Below are 16,040 nucleotides of genomic sequence, written 5' to 3'. Positions count from 1 at the left end.
TTATCACAGTGATTGATTTGTGTATATTGAAGAATCCTTGCATTCCTGGATTAAACCCCACTTGATCATGGTGTATGATCCTTTCAATGTGCTGTTGGATTCTGTTTGCTAGTATTTTGTTGAGGATTTTTGCATCTATGTTCATTAGTGATATTGGCCTGTAGTTTTCTTTTTTTGTGACATCCCTGTCTGGTTTTGATATCAGGGTTATGATGAGCTCATAGAATGAGTTTGGGTGTGTTCCTCCCTCTGCTATATTTTGGAAGAGTTTGAGAAGGATAGGTGTCAGCTCTTCTCTAAATGTTTGATAGAATTCGCTGTGAAGCCATCTGGTCCTGGGCTTTTGTTTGTTGGAAGATTTTTAATCACAGTCTCAATTTCAGTGCTTGTGATTGGTCTGTTTATATTTTGTTTTTCTTCCTGGTTCTGTATCAGAAGGTTGTGCTTTTCTAAGAATGTGTCCTTTTCTTCCAGGTTGTCCATTTTTTTAGCATACAGTTGCTTGTAGTAATCTCTCATGATCCTTTGTGTTTCTGCACTGTCAGTTGTTACTTCTCCTTTTTCATTTCTAATTCGGTTGATTTAAGTCTTCTCCTTTTTTTTCTTGATGAGTCTGTCTAATGGTTTATCAATTTTGTTTATCTTCTCTAAGAACAAGCTTTTAGTTTTATTGGTCTTTGCTATCGTTTCCTTCATTTCTTTTTCATTTATTTCTGATCTGATCTTTATGATTTTTTTCCTTCTGCTAACTTTTGGGGGTTTTTTTCCTCTTTCTCTAATTGCTTTAGGTGTAAGGTTAGGTTGTTTATTTGAGATGTTTCTTGTTTCTTAAGGTAGGATTGTATCGCTACTAACTTCCCTCTTAGAACTGCTTTTGCTTCATCCCATACGTTTTGGGTCTTCCTGTTTTCATTGTCATTTGTTTCTAGGGATTTTTTTGATTTACTCTTTGATTTCTTCAGTGATCTCTTGGTTATTTAGTAATGTATTGTTTAGCCTCCATGTGTTTGTATTTCTTACAGTTTTTTTCCTGTAATTCATACCTGGTCTCTTAGCATTGTGGTCGGAAAAGATACATGATATGATGTCAGTTTTCTTACATTAACCAAGGCTTGATTTGTGACCCAAGATATGGTCTATCCTGGAGAATGTTCCGTGAGCACTTGAGAAGAAAGTGTATTCTGTTGTATTAGGATGGAATGTCCTATAAATATCAATTAAGTCCATCTTGTTTAATGTATCATTTAAAGCTTGTGTTTCCTTATTTATTTTCATTTTGGTTGATCTGTCTATTGGTGAAATTGTGGTGTTAAAGTCCCCTACTATTATTGTGTTACTGTCAGTTTCCCCTTTTATGGCTGTTAGCATTTTCCTTATGTATAGAGGTGCTCTTATGTTGGGTGCATAAATATTTACAATTGTTATATCTTCTTCTTGGATTGATTCATTGATCATTATGTAGTGTCCTTCTTTGTCTCTTGTAATAGTCTTTATTTTAAAGTCTATTTTGTCTGATATGAGTATTGGTACTCCAGCTTTCTTTTGATTTCCATTTGCATTTACCATTTTCTTAATTGTTTTGGGTTTGTTTTTGTAGGTCTTTTCCTTCTCTTTTGTTTCCTGCCTAGAGACGTTCCTTTAGCATTTGCTGTAAAGCTCGTTTTGTGGTGCTGAATTCTCTTAGCTTTTGCTTGCCTGTAAAGTTTTTAATTTCTCTGTCAAATCTGAATGAGATCCTTGCTGGGTAGAGTAATCTTGGTTGTAGGTTTTTCTCTTTCATCACTTTAAATATGTCCTGTCATTCCTTTCTGGCTTGCAGAGTTTCTGCTGAAAGATCAGCTGTTAAGCTTATGGGGATTCACTTGTATGTTATTTGTTGCTTTTCCCTTGTGGCTTTTAATATTTTTTCTTTGTATTTACTTTTTGATAGCTTGATTAGTATGTTTCTTGGTGTGTTTTCCTTGGATTTATCCTGTATGGGACTCTCTGGTTTTCCTGGAATTGATTGACTATTTCCTTTCCCATATTAGGGAAGTTTTAAACTATAAACTCTTCCAATATTTTCTCAGTCTCTTTCTTTTTCTCTTCTCTGGGACCCCTATAATTCGAATGTTGGTGCCTTTAATGTTGTGCAAAACGTATCTGAGACTGTCCTCAATTTTCATTCTTTTTTCTTTATTCTCCTCTGTGGTAGTTATTTCCACTATTTTATCTTCCAGATCACTTATCAGTTCTTCTGCCTCAGTTATTCTGCTATTGATTCCTTCTAGAGAATTTAAAATTTTATTTATTGTGTTATTCATCACTGTTTGTTTTTGCTCATTAGTTCTTCCAGGTTCTTATTAAATGTTTCTTGTATTTTCTCCATTCTATTTCTAAGATTTTAGATCATCTTTACTATCATTATTCTGAATTCTTTTTCAGGTAGACTGCCTATGTCTTCTTCATTTGTTTGGTCTGGTGAGTTTTTACCGTGCTCCATCATCTGCTGCATATTTCTCTGTCTTCTTATTCTGCTTAACTTACTGCATCTGGGGTCTCCTTTTCACAGGCTGCAAGTTCGTAGTTCCCATTGTTTTTGGTGTCTGCCCCCAGTAGCTAAGGTTGGTTCAGTGGGTTTTGTAGGCTTCCTGGTGGAGGAGACTGGTGCCTGTGTTCTGGTGGATGAGACTGGATCTTGCCTTTCTGGCGGGCAGGACTACATCCAGTGGTGTGTTTTAGGGTGTCTGTGACCTTGTTATGATTTTAGGAAGCCTCTCTGCTAATGGGTAGGGTTGTGTTCCTGTCTTGCTAGTTGTTTGGCATAATGTGTCCAGCACTGGAGCTTGCTGGCCTTGGTGTGTCCAGTGGGGCTGGGTCTTAACATTGAGGCAAAGATCTCTCAGAGAACTCTCACTGATTGATATTACATGGGGCTGGGAGGTCTTTGGTGGTCCAATGTCATGAACTCAGCTCTCCCACCTCAGAGCCTCAGGCCTAACAGCTGGCAGAGCACTAAGACCCTGTCAACCACGTGGCTTTTGGGAAGTCTGAGGTCTTCTGTCAGTGTTCAGTAGGTGTTCTGTAGGAGTTGTTCCACATGTAGATGTATTTTTGATGTATTTGTGGGGAGGAAGGTGAGCTCCAAGTGTTACTCCTCTGCCATCTTGAAGGCCCTCTATCTTCACACCTCCTGTTCCTAGAGGGTCCACATTTCATCTGGATAAAGGTGATATGCCTGAAGTGTATCTCACTGCCAGAAGGTGAATTCTTCTTTGGAAGAGAGCACCATCATCCAGAGTCTTAAAATTTTGTAAAGTTGTACAGCACAGGTAACTCTGCTCAATATTCTGTAATAACCTCACAGAGTGGTAGAGCCAAGGCCAAACCTCTCAGTGCAGAAATGGGTTTGGTCTCCTCTCTCTCTCCCTGCCACTCCCCACCCCCCAAACTGGTGTCTTCGTTTTCTGAGTACACGTCATTTACCTCCTTAGCTAGATGTATTCCTAGGTATTTTTTTTTTGATGGGGTTGTAAATGGGATTATGTTCTTAATTTTTCCTTCTGATAATTTGTTGTTAGTATATAGAATGCAACATATTTCTGCATGTTAAATTTGCAACTTTATTGAATTCATTGATGAGTACTTCCTCCATCTTTAATTTTAAGTTTCCCTAACCTTTAACAACCAACTCTGCAAATCTTCATGCCTTAGTTGATGGTGTGACTCAAACCTTGCTTCCTTCTTAATCTAGAATTGATGCACAAGTACATTCACAATGTTAGTAGGACAAAGGGGTATGCTCAAGTAATTTACCTGGTTTCCACACATATTCCATCCCAGTGTTTGAAAGGATCTCTCTCACCTCCTGGTGATTACAGTCAGCTGCCATCTCAGGATGATGACTCCTCTTCACTTCTGCTGTTCTCTGTACATAATGATTCCAAAGTGCATCTGAGGCAGCTATGGTATAAAGCTCAATAGGACCTTTGCTAATCTCCAGGCAAGTGAGTACTTGATTTGTAAACTAGGACTAACGAATCCACAGAGCCCTGATTTTTATGGACAGAAACCCCCCAGATCCCAGTGGATCATTTGGAGTGATGTTAAGAAGACCACTCGTGTTTTACCCATTGCTTCCCAGACTCACATATTCTTCCTTTTGGGGTCTCAGACCCATATAGAAGTCTCTAGTTTAATGCATATACTGCATCTGGAAGGATAGCATCCTGTACTTTCAAAGTATTCCCTCTGAGAGGGAGCTTCAGGTGTGCCTTTAGAAAGAAATTCCAGCATTCTGTGAAACTGGCTATTTCTGGATGTTGAGGTATGTGATACAAGTAGTTTATCCCAAGGTGATAGACCCATTTCATCACCATCTCTGCTGTGAAGTTGGACATTCATAGCAGCAGTACCAAAACTGGCCTTGGAAAATAAGAATCTATCCTACTGGATCTATGCATAGCTTCCATCACGGCCATCATGGCCACTAATTTTTTTTTTTCTTGCTGTACACAGGCCTCTCACTGTTGTGGCCTCTCCCGTTGTGGAGCACAGGCTCCGGTTGCACAGGCTCAGCAGCCATGGCTCACGGGCCCAGCCGCTCCGCGGCATGATGGCCACTCATTTTTTGTATCCATGATTCCCATTCCAGAGTAGCCAGTAGTGAAGTGACTACTATCAACTGATTAAATAACTTGTATACTGGATTATTCAGTGCTTCTTCATTGGTGAATGCTTCCTCATAGGTATTAATGTGTGGTACAATAATCTTAACACTTCACTGCCATTGTCATCCATCCATTCCTGTGCATCTTTCCACCAAGATTGCCTTTTCTCCCATCTTCAATACTTTTTTTTGCAAACTCCCAACCAAAAGCCCAGGACATTTGTTGATACCTAAGAATTTATATATTCTCACTTTGGGCCACTTTCTTCTCAAACAGTGTGAATGACCAAATGAACCACTTATAACTCTTCACATTCAGAAGATTTTCCCTCTCTATTCTCTTTTAAGAAAAGGTCTGAATGTACCCATAATGAAATCGTTGGTAATATTTCAGCTTGTAACCAGTTACAGTGTGAACCAAACATAAAGCTCAGGCAATTTCTTCCTCCTTCATCTAGTTGTATATCCTCCACTCCTATGCCAGTAGCTATAGCTCTGAGCTAGGGGAGGGACACTGCTGCACTTATGGTGGGTGACAGAGTTGTTTGGGCTATATACTCAGGCAGCTAATTTGTGCTCTCTGGTCCTGCTTGGGCTTAATGTGATATTTTCATGATATGATGGACTGCTTCTGGGCTCATCCTACTTTGTGATTTGACAGATTAACAGAACCCAACTCAAAACAGGTAGTTTCAGAAATGAGCCTATTTGCTTTCCATGGTCAAGTGTTTAATCTCTTCCAGAAGATCTCAGTATCTTATAAGAGCTACTTTACAAACTGTGTAATACTATTCTGTGATGAATGGTCTTGTTCCAGCATCCAAGAGGGCTGCATTTGTATTCTACCTCTAGGACTTGCCATAAGTTCCATATTGCATCTTTTCCTACCACTGAAACCTCCCACACCATAGGATCTGCCAAAATATATGGCACAGGGTCAGAGTTGCTTGCATCACTGTTTCAATCTACTGCAGAGCTTAATCTTAAACCTGGCCCTGCACAAAGCTGACTTCCATGTCACATAGGAAATAGGACAGATCAGTATTCCTAAATTGAAAAGGTCTAGGTTCATAAATTTTCCATGGTCCATGAATCTTCATAGAATATATGTCTCACCATCTGGAGAGCATGTGTTTAAAGGTCTTTCACATACAAGCTACCTCTTGCTTATATTATCCAATCAGCATGATGTCATTTATGTAACGGATCAGTATGATATTCTGTAGGATGTTCAGGTGATCCAGATCTCTTTGGAATATATAATGACAGAGAGTGGGGACATGAACATAGCACTGAGGCAAAAGTGTAAATGAATATTGTTGACTATCTCACATGACTAGAGTTTCTTATACTCATTTCTCACTGAAATGGAGAAGAATACATTTGTGAAACCAAGGGCCACATATCTTATGTATGAAGTTTTATTAATCTGCTCTAGCAAAGATGACATATTTAACCCTGAAGCTGTGATCAGTATGTGACTTGGTTAAGGTTTCAGTAGTCTATAATCATTTTACAAGTTTTTATCCAGTTTCTAAAAGGGTCAGACTAGTTAGTTAAATTGAGATATAATAGGAACTAAACCCCTACGTCTTTTAGATATTTATATCTTTAACAGTGACACCAATCTATTATCCTGCCAGGGATGCTATACTAATTTTTACGGATTATTTCAGCTTAGGTGATGGACTGTTTCTGAGGTTGCCACATGGCTTATTCTGTAAGCCAAACAACCTAACATCAGGCTATTTCAAATGACAAATATTCCAATTATACAGACAGGGATTGGGATAATTATCATTGGGTAGGTCTGCAGAACCATTGTGCACACTGTAAACTGTAATTTAGTCAAGTCTTCATTTATTGCATGAAACCTGTAAGCCCTCACCCTGAGAAAGGGAGTTACTATGATGCTTTATGTTTCTAGGTATCAATGTCAGTACAGTTCTTATGTTTAATAGTCTTTAAAATGTCTGAATAGTTTCCTTATCCAGGGCACGGTTGCTTATGTAAATGGCCATAGATCCCCTTAGGGGAAGAATCATCATGGTATATACTGGCCACATAGTTGCAGGTTCTTTATTCTAGGGACCTGGACACCTCTTTAGTGAGTGGGCTCCAGGTCTGAAAACTGGTTTAAGTTTAACTAAATAAGGGGATTGCAACTTTTTATTGGAGAAACTGTACTTTTCATCTTAATCCTCCATTCTTTCATCTTTTTCTTCTTTTTTGCTTGTATAAAAGATGAATAAAATTAATACACCTCTAGCAAGAATGATCAAGGAAAAGAGACACAAAGAGGGAGGAAAAGAGAGACAGAGACAGAGAGACAGAGAGAGAAAGGAACACAAGTCAGTCCAAAATATCAAAGTGAAGGAGGAGACATCACTACCACCACTGAACGCTGCAAACATTAAACTATAATTCAGGAATATCATAAACCACGTTATAGCTATAAATATGAAAATTATAATGATATAAGCAAATTTTTTACAAGAAAAGATATACCAAAGCTTTCCTCAAATGAAAAATAGAAATGGAATTTTCTATTTAACAACTCTTCAATAAAGAAAATTCCAAGTTCACATGGATTAACTAACGAATTCTACCAGCATTTAAGGAAGACATGCTATGCCTCCTTCACAAACTATTTCAGGAAATAGAAGGTGAGAGAACAATTTCTAACTTATTTTATGAGAGCAGCATCTCCCTGATACTAAAACCAGTGAAACACTTTACAAAGAAATAATTTTACAGACCAATATTTCTCATGAATATAGGTACATAAAGTATCAACAAAATTTTATCACATAGAATTCAGCTGCATATAGAGAATGTCATGACCCAGTGGGATTTATCCTGAGAACTAAACATTACTACAACATTTGAAAATCAATCAAAGTAATTGATTATGAAACACAAAAAGAAAAAAACAATTCATGTAAATATATGACAAAAATAATTAGACAAAATTTAAAATGCAATCATTATAAAAACTTCCAGCAAACTAAGAATAAAGGAGCTTTCTCAACCTGACAAAAGGTATCTAAGAAAACCTTTAGGTAACATCATACTTACTGGTAAAAGACAAAATGTTTTCTATCTATGATTAGAAACAAGGCAAAAGTGTCTGCCCACTTCATTTCTATGCAATAGCATATGGAGGTCCTAGCAAGTGCAATGACACAAAATAATAATAATAATACAAATATGAATAAATAGCAGATTTGGATGAGGAAGAAATAAAACTGTATATTAATCTATATATTTTGTGTTTAAGTCCTATCCAAAATAAATGAGAACCTTTCAAAATTATTTAATAAAACAAAAAAAAATTTTTTTCAAGGGATTCTTAGAGAATGCTTATCTTTTTAAAAAATTTAATTTATTTATTTATTTGGGGCTGCATTGGGTCTTCATTGCTGCATGTGAGGGCTACTTTTTGTTGCGGCACACGGGCTTCTCATTGCAGTGGCTTCTCTTGTTGAGGAGCATGGGCTCTAGGCATGTGGGTTTCAGTAGTTGTGGCATGTGGGCTCAGGAGCTGTGGCTCGTGGACTCTAGAGCACAGGCTCAGTAGTTGTGGTGCATGGGCTTAGTTGCTCCGCGGCATGTGGAATCTTCCCAGACCAGGGCTTGAAACAGTGTCCCCTGCATTGGCAGAGATTCTTAACCACTGTGCCACCAGGGAAGCCCCCCAAAATTTTTAAAGGGCATAAAACTTGACAAACAATGAACATACAATACATTGACAGTGACATGATGGTCTATGTTGAAAATCTGAAAGAATTGACAAGAAAAATTCTGGAACTAATAAGTGATTATAGCAAGGTTTTCAGGTACAAGGTTAATGTAGAAAAATATTGGTTTCCTATAAAGTAGCAATGAGCAAGTGGAATTTGAAATTAAATATACATTACCATTTACATTACCACCAAGAGAAATAAATGCTTAGATATAAATCTAACAAAGTATGTACAAGATGTATGTGAGGAAAATTACAAAACTCTGATGAACAAATTTAAAGAACTAAATAAATGGAGAGATTCATGGATAGGAAGACTCAATATTGTCAGGATGTCAGTTCTTCCTAAATTGATCAGTTGATTCAAGGAATCCCAACCAAAATACCAGCAAAATATTTTACAGATATTGATAAACTGATTAGAAAGTTTATATGGAGAGGCCAAATACCTAGAATAGCAAACACAACACTGAAGAATAATAAAGTTGGAGGATTGATGTTGACTCCAAGAATTACTAAAAAGGTACAGTAATTAAGACAGAGTAATACTGGTGAAAGAATAGATAAATAGAGCAAGACTAAATAGAGAGCCCAGAAATGGACCGCCATAAATATATTGTACTGATTTTTGAGAAAGAAGTAAAGGCAACACAATGGAGCAAAGATACTCTTTTCAGCAAATGTTAATAGAACAACTGGACATTCACATGCATAATAATGAATCTAGATACAGACTTTATACTTTTCACAAAAATTAACTCAAGGTGAGTCATAGATGTAACTGTAAAATGCAAAACTATAAAACTTCTAGAAGATAGCATAGGATAAAACCTGGGCGACCTTGGGTATGGTGAAGCCCTTTTAGATCCAAAACCATGACACACTTATTAATAGAATGTCCAAAATCTGGAATACTGCAAATGCTGACAAGGATATGGAGCAACAGAAACTCTCACACAGGAACTTATCTAGTGGTTAAGTGTCTGCGCTCCCAATGCAGGGGGGCCGGGTTTGATCCCTGGTCAGGGAACTATATCCTGAATGCCACAACTAAAGATCCCGCATGTGGCAGCAAAGATCCCACATGTTGCAACTAAGACTGGACACAGCCAAATAAATAAAAAAAATTTTTTTTTAAAGAGAGAAATTCTCACATATTGCTGGTGAGAATGCAGAATGGTACAGCAACTTTGCAAGACAGTTTGGCTGTTTCTTATTATACTAAACATACTTTTACCATACAATCCAGCAGTCAGACTCCTGATATTTACCCAAAGTAGTTGAAAACTTATGTCCACACAAAAACCTGCATGTAAATGTTGATAGTAGTTTAATTCCACAGTTGCCCAAAGGTGGAAGTGTTACCGAGTCCGAGCTCATACTGCTTTCCACACGACAGGCCAGTAAATCAAGAGACGAGTTGTTGGGGCATGGAGCTGCAACTTTATTCAGAAAGCCAGCAGACTGAGAAGATGGTGGACTCGTGTCCCAAAGAACCATCTTCTTTGAGATAGAATTCAGGTTTCTCTTATACTAAAATGGGAGGGGTGAAGTCCAGTGTTCCAGTCAGACTCCGGAGAGGACATGTTAACTTCTTCCTTCCTGCAGCCATTTACATGTGAGCCTGGTCATTGTTTCCTGTGAGCTATAAAAAGCTATTTTAGCTTAACACTTATTATGTGGGAGGCAGGGTTCCAAGAGTTTGTCCATTATGTATAATTTAATCTTATAGGCAACATCCTTTTAGTGATTAACTTGTAGCAAAAGCATTGGAATACAAAGGTTAAAGTAAAAGAAACACATCCGACATGGAGTCAGATTTGTTTTTCCCTATTACAGAAGATGTCACCAGCAGGTAAATACACAAATAAACTGAAGTAAATGGAATATTATTCAGTGCTAAAAAGAAAGGAACTATCAAGCCATGAAAGACATGGAGGCACTTTAAGTGCATATCACTAAATGAAAGAAACCAATTTGAAAAAGCTACACACTGTATGATTCCAATCAGGTGACATTCTGGAAAAGGCAAAACTACAGACACAGGAAAGTGATTAGTGGTTGCCAGGGATAGAGGGAGAGAGGAGAGGTGAATAGGCAGAGTACAGAGGATCTTGGGGGCAGTGAAAATACTCTATATGATATTATAGTGATAAATATGTGCCATAATTCATCTGTCCGAACCCTTAGTATAAACAGTACCATGAGTAAACTCTAGGGTAAGCTATGGACTTTGGGTGATTATGATCAGCTAACATAGGTTCATCAAGTGTAACAAATGTACCACACTGGTGGGGGATGTTGACAATGAGAAAGGCTATGCATATGTGGAGGTAAGGGGTGTATGGAAATTCTTGGTACTTACCACTCATTTCGTTGTAAACCTAAAACTACTATAAAAATTGCTTTAAAATAATGTAAAATTGCTCATAGATATACATGTAAAATGAAAAAAGCTCTAAAATGTTTAGATGATAACACAGGAGAAAATTCTCAGGACATAGGACTTGGTGAAGAGTTCTTAGACATGACAATAAAGACATGTTCCATAAAAGAAAAAATGATATATTGGATTTCATCAAAGCTGAGGTTTTATTCTGTGAATGATTTTGTTAAGAAGGTAGAAATACTAGCTATGAACTTGGAGAAAATATTGGCAAACTACATATCTGATAAAGGGCTTGTGTATAGTATATATTCTCAAAACTTAATGCTGAAAAAAATTAGAAAATGAGCAAAAATATGAAGATAAACTACCATTTCACTGAAGAGGATATATGAATGGCAAATAAGCACATGAAAAGATGTTTAACATCACTTGCCATTAGGCAAATTCAAATTAAAACCACAGTAAAATTTCAGTACACACTTATAAAAGTAGTTGAAAATTTAAAAAAATAGTGATACTGCAATACATTGCTGGTTGGTGTAAAATGGTGGTGCCACTATGAAATATAGTTAGGCTTGATACTAGTGAAAGAGAATAGAGATGAAATTGTGATTCAATTAAGTTATTTCTTTCTTATAAAATTTATATATTTAGTGTATCACTAAATGTTAAAGTGTAATATTTATTAAATTAATCAGTGGAATGGTGGATTATAAAATGTCATGGCAATCTTTAATGAGCTTCCTGTTGATGTCTAAAACCACACTGCAGCTCTTCTGCTGGTCGATCTTATTGGTGTAGGGCAGCAGTTGGGTCTGCAGTTCCTTCAGCTCCCATCAGCTCATCTTCATCTCAGTCAGCTTCCTGGGTCACCTGACCTGTGAAAATGAACATTGACAAACCCATATATCTGCAACTCACATTCCTTTCTAAGTATAGTATATTTCCTTCACTATGTAAAGGCTTCCATGCCTCTCCCCAGTCAATGAACCACCCACAAGTAGCAACTTTTATGATTATTTTCATGACTCACTAGGTCTTCCAGTTCTAGAATTTCATATAAATGGAAATATATAGAGTATACTCTTCTGTGTTCAGCTTCTTTCACTCAGCATATATGTGAGATTCATCTATGTTGTTGACTATCATTTCCACATCACTTTGTAATACTAAGTAATGCTCCATTGTATGAATATAAATAATTTTTAAATTCTCTCACCTTTAATAGATTTTTTTATTGCTTTCAGTTTGGGGATTTTATGAATAAAGCTGCTCTAAAAATCATGTAAACTTATTGATATATGTTTTTATTTCTCTTAGGTAAAAACCAAGGGTAAAATTGCTGAAGCAAGTCACAGGTGCTCCCCACATTCAAAAAGGGATTATATAAGGACATATACTAATCAGAGGTTACCATAGGGTGTGTGCTCCCCCCAATATGACATAGAATTCTTAGTTGATAGTATTGTGGGTTTTTTTGTAATACTTTAAATATGTTGTTCCATTGACCTCTAGTCTCCATTTTTATGAAAAACCAATCGTCATTCATATACTCTACAACTGTTATCCTGTATGTAATCTGTTCTTTTATTCTGACTGTCTTCCAAATTTTCTTTGTCTTGATTTTTCAACAATTTGACTATAATGTATCTGGTTGTGATTTTCGTTGTTTTACCTTGATTGGGGTTCACAGAGCTTTGATCAGTAAGTGTATGGTTCTCACCGTATTTGGGAAATTTGAATCCATTAATCTTCAATTTTTTTTTCCTGCCTCATGTCTCTCATCTTTCCCTAGACTCCAGTTGTATACATGCTGACTGCTTAAAATTATACCACAGGAAACTGAGGATACATTCATTTTTTTTTTTTCATTCATTTTTAAAACTATTTTTTTCTATCCTTCCGCTTTTAAATTTTCTAGTGGTCTATCTTGGACTAAAATATAGTCAATTTTTCCTGCAATCTACAGTAGGCTGTTTGTTCCATCCATTTTGATATTTTACTTCTCAATTCTTGAATTTCAATTTGCTTCTTTTGCATTACATTCATTTCACTGTTGTGATTAACTCACACATTTATTTACAGTGACTATAATTTCCATTGAACTCTTCAAACATGTTTAAAATAAATGCATTAAATTCTCTATTTCTAAATTTCAAACTCTTGTTTGTGTTCAGATTCACTTCTTGTTCTCTTGACCGTTGATCCCATTTTCCTGTTTCTTCACAAGTAGAGCAAATTTTGATTGTGTTCTGGATGGTGTAGATGCTTAATTGTAGTAATTCTGGATTCTGCTAAATTCTTTCAGCTTTCTAGCTATTGTTCTCTGCCACTGGTCCATCTGGAATCCCGTACACTTCAGTATAATTCATCATCATCAAAAGATATGAAGGGAGTTTACACAGAGATTTTGGAGCTTCTCTCTGTAACTCCCTCCTTCAATGTGTTTATTCCCTACATTCCGACTGCTTCCTTGTGTTAAATTTGTCCTCCAGCTCCTCAAGGTGGTTAGGCTGCAGATGTTCCAGACATCTTGTATGAATCCTGGAGAGTGGTTCAGAGAAAAGTCTGCACACATGATCATCTCACCTATTGCAACCCCACTCCTTTAAGGATCATCTCTTCCCCAATTTCTGCCTTTTTCCTGCCTCAAAGGGCCTTCAGATATATTTTTTCTTATTCCTATACCTACATATTTTCTCATATATATGTATGCATATATTTGTATATTTTTAATTCAGACATTATAGCCATTATCTGTGGGAATACTAGTTTAATACTAGCTCATACATCATTACCAGATACTGAACTGCTTCTTTATTTTTTAAATATTTATAGACAAAAATAGTACTAAGACTCTGGAGAATTAGAAGGGATTTTATAGACTAATTCAATGGAAAAGACAGGGAAGAAAAGCATGGCCCTTTAGGTAAGGAAAGGCTCTCATATCCCTGACTTTTAATTATTCATTACCATCACCAGTTATTTGTTTACTTATTAAGAAGACATAGATGGAGGAATAAGAGAAGAAGAATGTTATGAAAACATTCTTTTGTAATACCGCCATGTTATTTAGACATATTAGCCTATTTAATGATTTTTAAACTGTCAGGCTTTGGAAATACAGGAAATAAGACAGAATAACTGCCTCTAGGAAAAATATTGTCTCATGGAAGAAAAAGAAATAAAATGGTATTAAATGCTAAACACATTAATATTGCCCACATAGCATACAATGTGGAAAATTAATGTGAATAATTCATTTTTATAAAATAAATAGTGGTCACTAAGTCAGCATTATAAATGAGATGGTGCAGAATTTAGATCACATAATATTATTAGGTATTTTCCTTGAGAGAATGTGATGAAGAAATTATAGAACAAGAATACACAAAGCTTAAAAGTTCCTGAAACATGCATGATATTTCAGCGAACAGTAAGTAATTTCCCATTCTAGAAATATAGGGAAAGCCAAGTTGAGGAGAGGCTACAGTGATTCCTAGGGACCAGATCAGGGAGATCTGTGCCAAGCTAAACTGTTTGAACTTTCTATATTAGGCAATAGCAGTCTATTGTAGAATTTCAAATAGGTAAATGTCATGATCACATTTATTCTTTAGAACGACCTCTCTGGCATGTCTGGGAGGATGAACTGAAAGACGGTGAAGTTAGAGACAGTAATGTCAGTAAGGGTGCGTTTCTAACAAGCCAAATAAGAGATGCTGATGACTTGAGCCAAGGTAATGTCAATGTGGATATGAAGGAGAAAATTATTCTAGGAGTTGTTAAGGGGATAGTAAGGAGATAGAATTGAGAATACTACATCCTCCTTATATGGATTTGGATATCTTAACATTCAAAATATCTTTAGTAGTTTTCTAAACTAAAGAGTAGAGAAAAGAACAAAGTCTCATATTTTCACATAACTGTCCAGAAATAGGTCTACAATGTCATTAGTAAAAAGATTATAGATACAATTTCTCTTTTTGGCAAATGCTTTTCTGTCCTCATTTCAAACAAATGGCTATAAAATTAAGTGCTGTAGAACTGTAATTAGGTGTGAATTCATGAGATGTAAGAATAGATGCTGCTCATCAGCAAAGGAAAAACGCAGAGGAGTTAAGGTTAGCAGTTTGGTATGAGGAGAAAAACATTCTAAGGATACCGTTGAAATAAATAAAATTTTTTCTTGATGTCATTAACTACTAAGTCTAGAAGGCTATAATAAAATATTTCAGAACAAAACGAGATGAATTATTTAAGATCTTTGAAATTCTGTAGAGTTGACTACCAATTATTGAAAAACCAGAGGTAATAATTACAATATTGATTTAAAAAATAATGAGACATGATAAACAAGAAAAATCAGCGAGGGAGTCATATAAACCCACCCTTGCTCTTAAGAGGGTGAAATACATTCAGTAGTTATATATATTGGCAAGACATAGAATGTCATCTTCATTATGCTGCATTCTGCCTGGTTTGCAATACACCATTTCATTATAGGCAGATATATTTGTCACATCTTTCTAAAATGCATTTAAGGGACTTCCCTAGTGGCACAGTGGTTAAGAATCCACCTGCCAATGCAGGGGACACGGGTTTGAGCCCTGGTCCAGGAAGATCCCACATGCCGTGGAGCAACTAAGCCCGTACACCACAACTACTCAGCCTGCACTCTAGAGCCCGTGAGCCACAACTACTGAGCCTGCGTGCCACAACTACTGAAGCCCATGCTCCACAACAAAAGAAGCCACCTCAGTGAGAAGCCCATGCACCCGCAACACAACCAAGAGTAGGCCCTGCTCGCCACAACTAGAGAAAGCCCACATGCAGCAACGAAGACCCAATGCAGCCAAAAATAAATAAATAAAAATTTAAAATAATATTAATAAAATAAATGAATTTAAGTTTCCTTTGAGATTGTAGGATTGGAATGGGGGAAAGAGAGAAAGACTATGCCAACAACCAAAATATTTTAACTAATAATGTACATAGGAAGCTTGTGAAGCTTTTAATTTTGTCACACTGGAATAGAAATATCAGAAATATATTTTTCTTGTATAACAATGAATGAGATGTAAGAGGAGCAGAATAGTTGATAGTTGCAGATACTTTTCTCTCCCATTCTTCATGCTTGTCTGACTAGTCTTTCTTCAAATGACTGATAAGAATGGCCCCAAACTTCATATCAAAGTCCAGTGTTTGATCAGTACTTTTATGGTATGTAACATATCTCAATAAAGCTGTTACAAAAA

This window comes from Neophocaena asiaeorientalis, unplaced genomic scaffold, assembly GCF_003031525.2.
Source record: "Neophocaena asiaeorientalis asiaeorientalis breed wild unplaced genomic scaffold, Neophocaena_asiaeorientalis_V1.1 scaffold533, whole genome shotgun sequence".
Lineage (NCBI taxonomy): Eukaryota > Metazoa > Chordata > Mammalia > Artiodactyla > Phocoenidae > Neophocaena > Neophocaena asiaeorientalis.
This window is presented reverse-complemented; position numbering follows the sequence as displayed.